General features: G+C 39.0%; 1 protein-coding gene across 2 annotated transcripts in view; it reads left to right on the top strand.

Annotated features, from left to right (window-relative positions):
- The window catches only part of RGS7BP (regulator of G protein signaling 7 binding protein), a gene marked incomplete at both ends in the record, with an annotated part of 123,327 nt that overhangs the window by 83,369 nt on the left and 25,414 nt on the right, over positions 1 to 14,544 (top strand). The window lies entirely within an intron of this gene.

Genomic DNA, 14,544 nt, shown 5'->3' with positions numbered 1-14,544 from the left:
GGAATGGATGTTGGGGAGGAAGCCAAAAGTTTCTGTCACTGGAGGATTCAATCTATATCTTCTTTGTTAATTCACTGAACAATAATTTTTGGGAGCCTCCTGAATGCAAACATTTTGTGCTTGAGGTCAAGAAATAGAGGGATGCACAGAAGGTAATCTTTGTCTATGATTTAAATTCAGAGATAGAAAAGGTCAGTAAACTGTAATAATCAGGGAAAATCTTTTAGAAAGGGTGGGACTTGAGCTAGGTTGTGAGGATAGGGTTCAGATAGGGAAGGAAAAAGAAAGATCTTTGAGGTGAAGAAGCAGCTGAAGAAGAGATATGAAATCAAATGAGCATGCAATTTGAGAGGAACTAGATGACGTGATAAAGTACCTGTAAAAATCAAATCTTGCATACACATGTATGCACAAGTCAGAACTAAAAGTAAGAGTATGCTACGCTGCTCCAAAGAGAGATTATTTTCTCGATACATGAATATTATCTTTTTCTTTTTCCTTCTAAAGGCTGAATTTTCATGGGTTTCCACTTTTACTTCATGTTTGGAGAGATTATCCCCTTGACACTCAGGAGTCCTGATCAGAAAATTGAATACTCAGACACACTGATGACCCAAACAGTTGTCATTGGCCCAATGTCTTTGTTTGTCCTCTCTGTTCTCATACACCACCACCATCACCCCCCCACACACACGTGTGCATTCACACATGAACACACACACAGAGTAGTATTTGCATTCTTTCTAATCATGGTTGACTAGACTGGGTATGGGTCATTTTTTCCCCCAGGCCTGCATTGGCTGTGCTTGCAGTATTTCATGCCCGTGTTGCCCCTGAAATCTCCCTTGATGATTGTCCGTAACACCATGTGACCCCCACTCCCTGTCTCACTCTAACTCCTTGGTTTTTAACCTGGTCTCCCTGCCATCCACTCCTCTTTCTGTCTTTTCACAAATGACTTTTGAAAGGAAGACCCTTCTCTGCTAGCTCTCTGCTTAAAAGTAAAAGGGATTCCCTCATCCAGGTTCTTCCTTATCGTATTTGGTCTTGACCACACAAATAAAAAACACATCATCTCTTAACTGATCAGCTCATGTGGTCTGCACTGCCTCCTATCTTCACTGTCCGTATCTGATCCCTGTCCTTCCATGCCTCTTCCTTTAAAAATAATAAACCCCTGCTCCCTGCTCTAGCACCTAACCCTCTAAGTATGACTCTAAAAAGAATATACCTGATGGAATCTTTGATTTCTCCCCATTATAGGATTGTCTCCAGATGGATTTTTATTTGATTCTTCTAACATCATTACTGCTTAAAGTGTAAATCTTTAGAAAATGTGCTTCAAAATTATCCAGGGTGGGGCTTCCCCGGTGGCGCAGTGGTTGAGAGTCCGCCTGCCGATTCAGGGGACACAGGTTCGTGCCCCAGTCCGGGAGGATCCCACATGCCGCGGAGCGGCTAGGCCGGTGAGCCATGGCCGCTGAGCCTGCGCGTCCGGAGACTGTGCTCCGCAACAGGAGAGGCCACAACAGTGAGAGGCCCGCGTACCGAAAAAAAAAAAAAAAATTATCCAGGGTGCTGGATAAACATGGAGACTCATGAATCCTGTCCAGGACCCACTGAATCAGAATCTGGGGGCACTCCAGGTGATTCTAAAACACAGTGAAGATGGATAACTGTTTTGCTACCTTTGAAACAAAAGGAAATCACCCCATCATATGTATAAAATGGAAATTTTCAAGCCCTTACCTGGCTATTCTTACTCACCTAAGTACATACTTCAACTTTGTTGTATGCTTTATTCTTTATCACCACTAGACAGAAGTCTGTCTACCAAGAATTAAGATGCCAGATAATATACTCTTTATCCAAACAGTGGTATCTGTAGTGTAGCCTTGGGCTAGGAGGGGTCCTATCTAGATGAGCTCACTCAGTCCCTTCAAGAAATCAAATAGAGTTGGCCCTCACAGATTCAACCAACTGCAGATCACGTATTATGTTTACAATCTATGGCTGTTTGAATCCACAGATATGGAACCACGGATACAGATGGCCAACTATGGGACTTGAGCATCCATGGATTTTAGTGTCCATGGCAAGTCCTAGAACCAACCCCCCATTCCGCCCCACACACATACAGATACTGAGGGATGAGTATAGTCCTCAGAGTCTTAGGGGAATGGTGATTCCCATTCTAGACTATAACACTCGAAATTTCTTTCTGCTTAGAATCTCTTTCTGGTATGTTTCTTTTAATGCTATGGTAAAAATTGGTATTTTGATAACTTTTAGGTTAGCTAATTTTTTCTCCCTCCTAATTTCTTATTACAGCTTGGCCAATTCTTCTTTACTCTTTGTCTTCTATCAAGGAAAAAAAGGGATTGTAATTAAGTCATTATTTGGGCTCTATATGGGAGTCTCTGGTCAATTTTTTGCTGTGATTAGATTCTGAAGCCAAACTGTTTCTCAATTCTCTGTACTTTTACTTTTTAAATTTATTTATTTAATTTATTTATTTTTGGCTGCTTTGGGTCTTAGTTGCTGCATATGAGCTTTCTCTAGATGCAGTGAGTGGGCACTGCTCTTCATTACGGTGCACGGGCTTCTTATTGCAATGGCTTCTCTTGTTGCAGAGCACGGGCTCTAGGTGCACGGGCTTCAGTAGTTGTAGCTCGCGGGCTCAGCAGTTGTGGCTTGCGGGCTCTAGAGCGCAGGCTCAGTAGTTGTGGCACATGGGCTTACTTGCTCCGTGGCATGTGGGATCTTCCCAAACCAGGGCTTGAACCTGTGTCCCCTGCATTGGCAGGCAGATTCTTAACCACTGTGCCACCCGGGAAGCCCCTTAATTTATTTTTATTTCTTATTACCTCCCTGACTGCCACCATAAGTCCAGAAAGTATTGAATATCACATTTAGTTTTACTATTGTATTGAGTAGGCATGTGTTTACTCTTTGAAGAAAAAGGTCACACAAGGTTACCACAGGGGCGAGGAGTATGGTTTGTTTCTGCGGAAAATAAGCTTCAAATCATTTTAAATTTCATTTTCTGCAGAAAGCTTGAATTTAATAATGAAGATTGTCCTTCTCTCCCAATTAAGCAAATTATAAGTATCCTTTGTCCTTAACAACATCTTCAGTGGACCTTCATGCTTTTTGCATGCACCATGTTTCTGAATTTTTGCTGTCTCATAAGTCTGATTGGTACAATCTACTTGGAAATCTTTTATACTTTATAAGATCATGCTATTGCCAAAAAAATGAAGACAAACAGTGCTAAGATGATCATCTTATTTCATGGCCAACAAAATTAAAGTAAATTATGGTAATATGAGGTAAAAACCCACATTTAATAAAGGCTATTGGATTATACCATGCAAAGTGTGGTTCTGAAAAACTGTGGAGAAGATGACAGATGGGAATAATTTCAGGCATTGTGTAATCTCATATTTTAACACTTTAAGTTTTAGATTGGGCCATTACTTGACAAATTCTAATTTCTATGTTTATAGTGAAAAATAGTTTCTCTCACTTCTTCACACTTAATTAGGTAGGAAGTCTTTCCCCACAACAGAATCCATGTATCATACTGACCATTAATTCCTGTTTCCTGACACCAGATAAAATGTGACCGCGGGTTTCATTCACTCTATTGGAAGAAAGTGAAGCCAGATTTCTAAGAGAATTGGATGATCCTGCCCTTTTGACCACAGCTTTCCTCTCTCACGTTCTCCCCCCAAGTCAGTCAGTTTTGACAACCTTCCCATTCTGAAAGGAGCAGAGAAGAGAGAACACTCCAGTGCAGCCCCCCTTCACATGTGAACTTGATCCTTCATCTTTATTTTCATCTCTCCTTGCTCTTTCAAGGGTCTTCTCTGACTCTGCTCCACTCTTCTGCCATCACTTACAGCCAGATTGTCCCCAGGTCCTTTGAGGTATACCATTCTCCATTCCTACCCCTAAGATAAGATGGGTTCTTGCCCTGCAATGTGCCACCAGGATATATAAAGAGAGAAAAATGTGGAGGAAATGTAGTCACAAAAGGGGAAAGAAGAGAGAAATGTCAAAATCTAGTGGGAGTTGAGAGCTCAAGATGCTCTCATAAGAAATTAATGAACCGCCATCCATCCAGCAAAATACAGGATAAACAAGACAAAGAATAGAATATGAGCAGTAAAGACTCCAGGGTATTCAGCCTCCTATTAAGAAATGTAAAGAAAATGACCCACCAATAAAAGAAACAAGCAACGCAAAGACAGAAATAGAATAAAACCACAAGTAAAGCCTTATTTTCCAATGTAATGAGGCAATTGATACTAAAATAGAACATTAGGTTTGAAGAAATGAAGCAGAATAAATCTTAAAATAGATTATGATTCAAATTATGAGTGGAAATATGCATTTGTTCTTTGAACAAATATTTGTTGAGCACCTGTGTAAGGTACTGGGAGACTGAAACGATCAGGGCTGAAGAGATCCCTGTTCTTATGGAGTATATAGCCTCGTGCAGAGAAATAGGGGGGAAAATTTCTAAAAATCCCAAACACTAAAATTATAATGTCAATAATTAGAATAGGTAATGTAATAGAAAGTGACCATGACTGGGTGGCTACTTTAGAAGGGATGGTCAAAGCTCTCCAAGGAGGTAGAACTTAATCTAAGATTTAATGACAAGAAGGGCACAACTTCATCAACATTGGTATCTAATGCAAAGGACCCAAGACCAGAACAACTTGTACTATCTGAAGAACCCAAATATAACCAACTTCTGGAATGTAAGGGCAATCTAACACCATCTATTACTCTGTCTCCGTGTCCTCATATATCAATACCAAACAGTGAACAGGACACAATATTCATCACCTTTTGTCAAAGTAGATGTCAGCTGAGGACTAGGATAACAGCAACGATAATAGCTTCCACTTATTGTATACTTTCTACTTGCCAGGTGCTTTATACATGTCATCTTATTTCATCCTCAAGTATCATTTTTCCCATTTTACTGATGGAGAAGCTGAGGCTCAAAGAGGTAACTTGTTGTCCAAGGTCACAGAGCACATTAATCCTACTGCACAGTTCATGATTGTTCCACTACACCAGACCATTTCCCACTAAGCTACATTGGAGAAAGGCAAGAGAATATATCAAATTGGGAAATGAAAGATACTAGCACCATGGGCTGAATTTTGTCCACACATCTGACAATGATTGGTGCACATATTCCAAAATACCATGTTTAGTGGCTAAAATTTATTGTATATTTAATTTCTTACCAAAATAAGTTCAGAGAGTTACTTTAAAGATGAGAGGGAAAGTTAACTCTGTAGATCATTTAGTGATTTATAAGACATTTTGCTGTGATCCAAAGGGAGCATGATTTAGCCATGATACCCATTAAAGGAAAGTTGAAATTAATTAACTATACAGTCAATACCGTCTGCACATTGTTCTACTCTACCTTAGGGGTTGGAAATGGAGAAGTAAAAGCCTCATAGGGACCTCCCTCAAATGTGTTTCCATTGTCTGCTCTTCTGTGCCCTGTGATTCTGCTTCCTTACTCAGCTAATGGAACCACCAAGATGACTACTATTCTGGGGTCAATGATAGGACTACAGTGTCATAATGAGCACAGAGAAGGACACAGGGCGGGGGAGGGAAATAGCTCTGTATCGGAAAATGTTTATTTCCCAGCATATGGGCAAGAATGGATTTCTGTTTATGGCATAAGTATTATTTTCCACTATGTGTTTATGGCACTATGAATATCTTCTTACCACAGTGTAGAAAAGCCTTTGAAACTATTTTTTAATACAGGCAAACAACTAACTGAACTAATATAACTTATTTCTATTTAAATTACATGCTTTTTGGAAATGCAAGAGTAAAAGTGGATTACTTAACAAACAGCTTACATTTCCCCAGTCCTTTTCACACTGGATGGAGTTATAAATCTCCTACCCGTTATGAAAATACATGAGAGTGAGAGTAACCATGTGGATAAGCTTCCACACATCTCCTGTAAACTGTGTTCATTTAGTTGTTCACAGTCAGTATGAAAACTGTCCCGAGAGCCTTCTCTGTGTATAGTATCATAGCAGATAATGTGTCAAGAGCACAAAGGACATAGGAAATTTGCCCCTGCCATCAAGGAAATGATAGGGCAGTGATAGAATATTAGCTCAGAGAAGATTAGTTTGTTTTGTTTTGATTCCTAGGGAAATTTACACAAATGGATAAAATTGACTCTGCTGGACATCGGAGTCCAAACTCAGGGCCTCCAAGGAGACACTATGGCAATGCTTCCTACTGTCACTATAGGCTGAAGACAGGCAGGCAAGCGAGGAGTGGAGAGGAGAAGGGGAAATGGAGAGAGGAAAATATGAATAGAAAAGAAAGAGGATGGGAGAAATGAGATCAAGAGGAGGAAAGAGGTCTCCAGAGTGGAATGTGATAAAGGGGCCTCCACTCTCAATAAAGGACCCCAGCCCAGTCTTCCGGGGTCAGTGCCTAGGACTTCTGAGGTGGAAGAGCTCTGTGGGACTCTTGAGGCTGCCCCACAATCACGTGTGTTTTTGTTCCTCCTAAACAACTGACCATTTCTCACAAATATAAGAATAACTAGCCTTCCAAACTGGGATGTGCTTCATGTGTGGTTTCCCTTAACTTTTCCTCAAACATGCCTATTATATTATCCATAAACAGGCTAAAAATACATGGAAATCCCAAAGGAGCTGAAGGCTAAAAGCTTTGCAAGGCCCTGAGGAAAGTGGCCAACTTTTTGACATCCTGGTTCTCAACAGTGGTGAAGCCAGCTTAGTGACATTTTAAGGCGCTCTAAAGGCTCCCCTTCTCCCCTCTCCCTCCATCCCCTCCCCGAGAAAATACTTGCTCACTGAGGCCTGAAATTGCTGTTTCAGGGGACAGGTTTTTTCATTTCATAATAAAAAATTATTTTAAATGCATAGTCACTCTTGGGCAAAGTAAAACTTTGACTTGAAGTTACCATCTAGAAGCAGCTTGACCCTTTCCTGAGAGCAGAGCAGAGAGCCCACCTGATGTTAGAAACAGGTGCTCCTTCTAAGGATAACTGGTCAAAGGGGGGAAGCTGGGGATGCAGAACTCAGATAGGCCAACATTCAGGTTTGTGAGGTGTTCCCCTGCCAACTTTTTAATGTGGCTCAGAAGAACATCTATGGACCAGCCCTACTAGCCTCTCCAGCCTCATCTCTCACCAGCAACCCCATCTCAACTGCCCCCCATACCCTGCCAGCCACACACACGGCATCTTGAACTACTACGAGGAACTTGAACTTGGAAGTTCTTTCCAGTTGCTCCCTCTGCCTGAAGCATATTGTCCACCCTGCCCCACTCCACAACGATCCCTTTCACCTGGTCTACCCTATGCTTTCTTTGGTTTGTAACTTAGATGGGACTTTCCTGCAGAAAGCTTTTCCTGGCTCTCCAAGGCAGGGCCTATGCCCATGCAATGTGTCCCCCAGGCACGTGTTACATTGAGGGGTAGACACCTGATTTGTTGTCTGTTGTCCTCTCCAGAGTTGATCACCTTGAGTGTGTTCACCATTGTATCTCCAGCATTTAGTACAGTGCTTGGAGCAGATAAAGTTTCAATTAATAATTATTGAATAAGCAAAGGAATTTGCTTTCATTCTGCATCTGTTGTTAAATGAGAGGGAGTATAATTGGAGAAAAAGAAGCTTGTCCAGAGATGTTGGACTGAACTCATACGTATATTTCCCCTCCTACTAAAAACCCATCAAAATAACAGCAAAAGATATAATGAAAAGAATAAATCCATATTCGTTCTTATATTTGTCAGGGTAGGGTAACAGCTGCATGAAACATCATCAAATCTCAATGGATTAGAACAATGAGAGTTCATTATTCACCACTGTCATAGTCCAATGACTAGGGTGGGGTGGGCCCTTTTATTCTTTCCATTCCCCACATCCATCCAATTGTCAGGGGAGAAAAGAAAGCATGGACGTCCCCATGGGAGGATTTTTAGAAGCCAATCTGGAAGAGGCATACATCACTCTTACTCAGAATCCATTTGCCATAACTCTGTCAAATGGGTCCTACTAATTGTAAGAGAAAAAAAAAATAGAGGTCGGCAGACACAAAACAGTCTCCCATGGCCCTGAAAAACAAGGAAGTATGATTTCAACAAACCAGAAATTGAGGAATTTCTCAAAGCTAGAAAGCAACAGGGATTGGATTGGTGGATATAAATGAAGAAATGAAGCCACAACCAATAAGAAACCCAAGAAACAAAAGAAATTCATGCAGGAGAAAAATACTACAAAAATAAAATCAATTTGAGAGATACTTCAAAGTATGACTCAACAAATACAAATCACAGGAAGGAATTCTGGAGCTGTTGTCGGGGAAATAAATGTTTGAAATTGCATTCAGGAAAAGCTGGGCTGCCCCATACTGAGTAACCAAGACCATCATTGCTTACCCCAGGAGGACACCTGCTGTGAGTGTCAGGACCAGGCAGCAAAGCAGAACAGAGGGTGAAGTAACTCGAATCCTCCATAAGGACTGCTGCAGAGGAAGAAGAAAGTGAGCACATGACTCCAGTGTTTTTTCCCAGGCTAAATTGTTCCACATATCTCTTTGGAGTAGGAGTTGTAAACAGGAAACTCAAAGCAAACACAGGACCCAAAAAATAGGCTGTGTGCCCAGGTAAACTTATCAACAGAGATGAGAAGCACCCTGAAGACAAGCTTTAGACACACATTGTCCAGCCACATATCCTGCCCCTTTTCCAATCCCCAGGAGGATACTCATGGGAATGATGGGCAAAGAGAGATCCTCAAAGACAAAGCTGAACAGACATCCAGGGATGAGCAGATTTTTAAGAAAAATCAGCACCCTGAAAGGGAGGTACCAAATGGCAACACACAAACAACTAATACTTGATGAACAAATTTTAAAGTAGAAACAGATGAAGAATTTAAAATATAAATGTAATCAACAGATTTATTTTAGGTCTGTCATATCTCAAAAGCAGTAACTAACAGAAAGGAAGCAACCAGATTTGTTGGAAATGAAAGTGTTATCCATCAAATAAAATTTTAATAGATGGGTTAATTAGTGTTGGGAGACAATTCTCCTTCAGGCTCTTGCATTTCAGGGAACAGTTTTCTTGCAAAGTGAGGCACTGACTGCCTTTTGTTTTACACTATCTTTTCAAGGATGTTTATTTAGTAAATGTTCTTGAAAAATAGAGACAGTGCCTCCCCTCCAGAGCAAGGCATGCTTACGATTCAGTAAAATGAAAATGTTTCCCTCTGGCGCAAAGGGCAGACATGCTTATAGAAGACTTCGGATCCTTAATCTCAAGGTTCCTGTCTCCTGTGTGTGTGTGGAGGTATACTGATCTGGCTCTTCTTGTGTCTCCCTGTGGGAATTAAAACTCAAGAAATTAACACAAATGCTGATACTCTACTACTATTTTGTGAGTACTAAATTTTCTTTGTCTCTAACCCGGAGTCTCGTGTCTCTTTCCAGGATCCATGAGATGGTGAGAAGTTAATTCACAGGTAGAGGGAAATCTCAGACCCTGCACAGTTCTTAACAATTATTATAATGGAAATACTGAGAGCCTAAAATAGGGACCTGAAAGGTCAAGTCTAGGTATTCTCCCAGAACTCAGCCCCCCACAGTGAATATAGAATATAGGGCTAATTAAGATCCAGAGACTCTAACATGAAATAGGATTCTGAAAGAATAAACAGAGAGAAATAGATAATTAAGAAAAATAGAAAAACTTTTTGCAAACCTAAAGAAATATTTATATTGAAAAGGCTATAATATTTTAATAAATCACTCCATAGATTACTCAATATTTACAAAGGGAAAAAGAGTCCTCTACCATGGTAAAAGTTGGAAGAAATCACCTTAACCAAGTAATCAATACTTAACTAACATCATTAATAATAGGACAAACACATACACTTTCTAATGCAATGCACTAAAAAGGACACAATATCACTTCTATAATATTCTTGCCAAAAATGTTTACTCTGAACCTAGACTTGTGGAAACAATCAGACAAATCCAAATTTAAAGACATTCTTTAAAACAACTGGCCCAGACTCTTTATTCAAAAATATCAATGTCATGAAAAATGAAAAAGACAAGGATGCTATTCTAGATTAAAAGAGAATAAAGAAACAGGACAATTAGATGTGGTACATAATCTTTATCTGGATCCTTCAATGTAAAAAAAAAAGCTATAAAGGACATTATTGGAACAAATGGGGAAACTTGAATATAGAATATATATATATATATAAAATAATAGCATTGTATCAAATTGAATTGAATCATTTAAATCAAAATTAAATAAAGTTTTTCATGTGCTAATTGTTTTAAGGTTATGTAAGAAAACATTTTTGTTCTTTAGGAGTTATATGTTGAAGTATTTGGGATAAAGTAACATTAATTCTGCAACTCTTAAATGGTTCAACAAAAAATTATATATATTATACATATATACGTTATACACATAATCCACATACATGAAACCTATATATATATATATATATATACACACACAGAGAGATTGAGAGAGATAAAAGAAAAATATGGCTAAATATTAATAATTGGTTAAACTAGAATATTTGGATGTTCATTGTATTATTCTTGCAAGTTTGTTATAGGTTTGAAAATTTTCAAAATAAAAAATTGGTGAAAGTAGATTGCAAATGCCAATCAAATGCCAAAAAAAGGAGTAACATATAAAGCACCCATAGCTAGACATATTTAGGAACCATTTCATAACTCAAATGTTTAAAGATAAAAAATTTTCAGAGGGCCATAAACAGGCTACATACATAGCATCCTTGGGTATAGATAGAAGAAAGGGAACAATATCATCCAAGTTGTGAGAGAAACTTAGTTAGAACATAGATTTTTATATCCAGCCAACTAGAATTTAAGTGTGCATACAGCAAGAGAGACATAGAGAAGAAAAAGTATTTTCAGTAATATAAAGACTAAGAAATTTTGTATTCAGAGATCTCCTCTGAAATAATTAGTCAAAGATATGTTCCAGCAAAATTAAAATGAATCCAAGAAAGAGGAAGATATGGAATCCAAGAAACAGTGGTATACAAAGAAATTGTAAGCCATAAATACACAGCATTAGAGATATGAAACAGTTACAACAGAAAACCATACTATTAAAAATGTATTTAGTGAATAATTTTCTAGGACAAATGAGTTATCAAATTTAACTCAAGAAGAGTAAAATCTTTTAATAAACCATTAAACCTAGACAGTACTGAAAAAGTAATCAATGAGTCATCCTTCAATAAAGTTCTAAATCTCAGATGGTAGTAATTTATAGCTTCACCTGCAGTAGAAATTATCAGTATCTATTACATAGGGAGAATTCTTATAAATCAACAAGACAGCCCTATGTATTTTTTAACATCTTTTTTGGAGTATAATTGCTTTACAATGGTGTGTTAGTTTCTGCTTTATAACAAAATGAATCTGTTATACATATACATATGTTCCCATATCTCTTCCCTCTTGCATCTCCCTCCCTCCCACCCTCCCTATCCCACCCCTCTAGGTGGTGACAAAGCACCAAGCTGATCTCCCTGTATGCGGCTGCTTCCCACTAGCTATCTATTTAAGTTTGGTAGTGTATATATGTCCATTCCACTCTCCCACTTTGTCACTTCTTACCCTTCCCCCTCCCCGTATCCTCAAGTCCATTCTCTAGTAGGTCTGTGTCTTTATTCCCGTCTTGCCCCTAGGTTCCTCATGACATTTTTTTTTCTTAGATTCCATATATATGTGTGTTAGCATATGGTATTTGTTTTTCTCTTTGTGAGTTACTTCAGTCTGTATGACAGACTCTAGGTCCATCCATCTCACTACTCAATAACTCAATTTCGTTTCTTTTTATGCCAGAGTAATATTCCATTGTATATATGGGTGACATCTTCTTTATCCATTCATCTGTTCATGGACATTTAGGTTGCTTCCACGTCCTGGCTATTGTAAATAGAGCTGCAATGAATATTTTGGTACATGACTCTTTTTGAATTATGGTTTTCTCAGGGTATATGCCCAGTAGTGGATCACTGGGTCGTATGGTAGTTCTATTTTTAATTTTTTAAGGAACCTCCATACTGTTCTCCATAGTGGCTGTATCAATTTACATTCCCACCAATAGTGCAAGAGGGTTCCTTTTTCTCCACACCCTCTCCAGCATTTACTGTTTGTAGATTTTTTGATGATGGCCATTCTGACTGGTGTGAGATGATATCTCATTGTAGTTTTGATTTGCATTTCTCTAATGATTAATGATGTTGAGCATTCTTTCATGTGTTTGTTGGCCATCTGTATGTCTTCTTTGGAGAAATGTCTATTTAGGCCTTCTGCCCATTTTTGGATTGAGTTGTGTTTTTTTTGATATTAAGCTTCATGAGCTGCTTGTAAATTTTGGAGATTAATTCTTGTCAGTTGCTTCATTTGCAAATATTTTCTCCCATTCTGAGGGTTGTCTTTTCATCTTGTTTATGGTTTCCTTTGCTGTGCAAAAGATTTTAAGTTTCATTAGGTCCCATTTGTTTATTTTTGTTTTTATTTCTATTTCTCTAGGAGGTGGGTCGAAAAGGATCTTGCTGTGATTTATGTCATAGAATGTTCTGCCTATGTTTTCCTCTAACAGTTTTATAGTGTCTGGCCTTACATTTAGGTCTTTAATCCATTTTGAGTTTATTTTTGTGTATGGTGTTAGGGAGTGTTCTAATTTCATTCTTTTACATGTACCTGTCCAGTTTTCCCAGCACCACTTATTGAAGAGGCTGTCTTTTCTCCACTGTATATTCTTGCCTCCTTTATCAAAGATAAGTTGACCATATGTGCATGGGTTTATCTCTGGGCTTTCTATCCTGTTCCATTGATCTATATTTCTGTTTTTGTGCCAGTACCATACTGTCTTGATTACTGTAGCTTTGTAGTATGCTCTGAAGTCAGGGAGCCTGATTCCTCCAGCTCTGTTTTTCCTTCTCAAGATTGCTTTGGGGCTTCCCTGATGGCACAGTGGTTGGGAGTCCACCTGCCGATGCAGGGGACATGGGTTCATGCTCCGGTCTGGGAAGATCCCACATGCCGCGGAGCAGCTAGGCCCGTGAGCCATGGCCACTGAGCCTGCACGTCTGGAGCCTGTGCTCTGCAATGGGAGAGGCCAGAAGAGTGAGAGGCCCACATACTGCCAAAAAAAAAAAAAAAAAAAGATTGCTTTGTCTATTCAGGGTCTTCTGCATTTCCATACAAATTGTGAAATTTTTTGTTCTAGTTCTGTGAAAAATGCCAGTGGTAGTTTGCTAGGGATTGCATTGAATCTGTAGGGACTGCATTGAATCTGTAGATTGCTTTGGGTAGTAGAGTCATTTTCACAATGTTGATTCTTCCAATCCAAGAACATGGTATATCTCTCCATCTGTTGGTATCATCTTTAATTTCTTTCATCACTGTCTTATAATTTTCTGCATACAGGTCTTTTGTCTCCTTAGGTAGGTTTGTTCCTAGATATTTTATTCTTTTTGCTGCAATGGTAAATGAGAGTGTTTTCTTAATTTCACTTTCAGATTTTTCATCATTATTGTATAGGAATCCAACAGATTTCTGTGCATTCATTTTGTATCCTGCTACTTTACCAAATTCATTGATTAGCTCTAGTAGTCTTCTGGTAGCATCTTTAGGATTCTCTATGTATAGTATCATGTCATCTGCAAACAGTGACAGCTTTACTTCTTCTTTCCTGATTTGGATTCCTTTTATTTCTTTTTCTTCCCTGATTGGTGTGGCTAAAACTTCCAAAACTATGTTGAATAATAGTGGTGAGAGTGGACAACCTTGTCTTGTTCCTGATCTTAGTGGAAATGCTTTCAGTTTTTCACCATTGAGGACGATGTTGGCTGTGGGTTTGTCATATGTGGCCTTTATTATGTTGAGGAAAGTTCCCTCTATGCCTACTTTCTTCAGGATTTTTTATCATAAATTGGTGTTGAATTTTGTCAAAATCTTTTTCTGCATCTATTGAGATGATCATATGGTTTTTGTTTGTTTTTTTTTCTTTTTTTTTTTTTTTTTGCGGTACGTGGGCCTCTCACTGTTGTGGCCTCTCCCGTTGTGGAGCACAGCCTCCAGACGCACAGGCTTAGTGGCCATGGCTCACGGGCCCAGCCACTCCACAGCATGCGGGATCCTCCCGGACCGGGGCACGAACCCGTGTCCCCTGCATCGGCAGGCGGACTCCCAACCACTGCGTCATCAGGGAAGCCCCAATCATATGGTTTTTATTCTTCAGTTTTTTAATATGGTGTATCACATTGATTGATTTGTGTATATTGAAGAATCCTTGCATTCCTGGAGTAAACCCCACTTGATCATGGTGTATGATCCTTTTAATGTGCTGTTGGATTCTGTTTGCTAGTATTTTGTTGAGGATTTTTGCATCTATGTTCATCAGCGATATTGGTCTGTAGTTTTCTT

Source organism: Hyperoodon ampullatus, assembly GCF_949752795.1.
Source record: "Hyperoodon ampullatus genome assembly, chromosome: 4".
Lineage (NCBI taxonomy): Eukaryota > Metazoa > Chordata > Mammalia > Artiodactyla > Ziphiidae > Hyperoodon > Hyperoodon ampullatus.
This window is presented reverse-complemented; position numbering and strand designations above follow the sequence as displayed.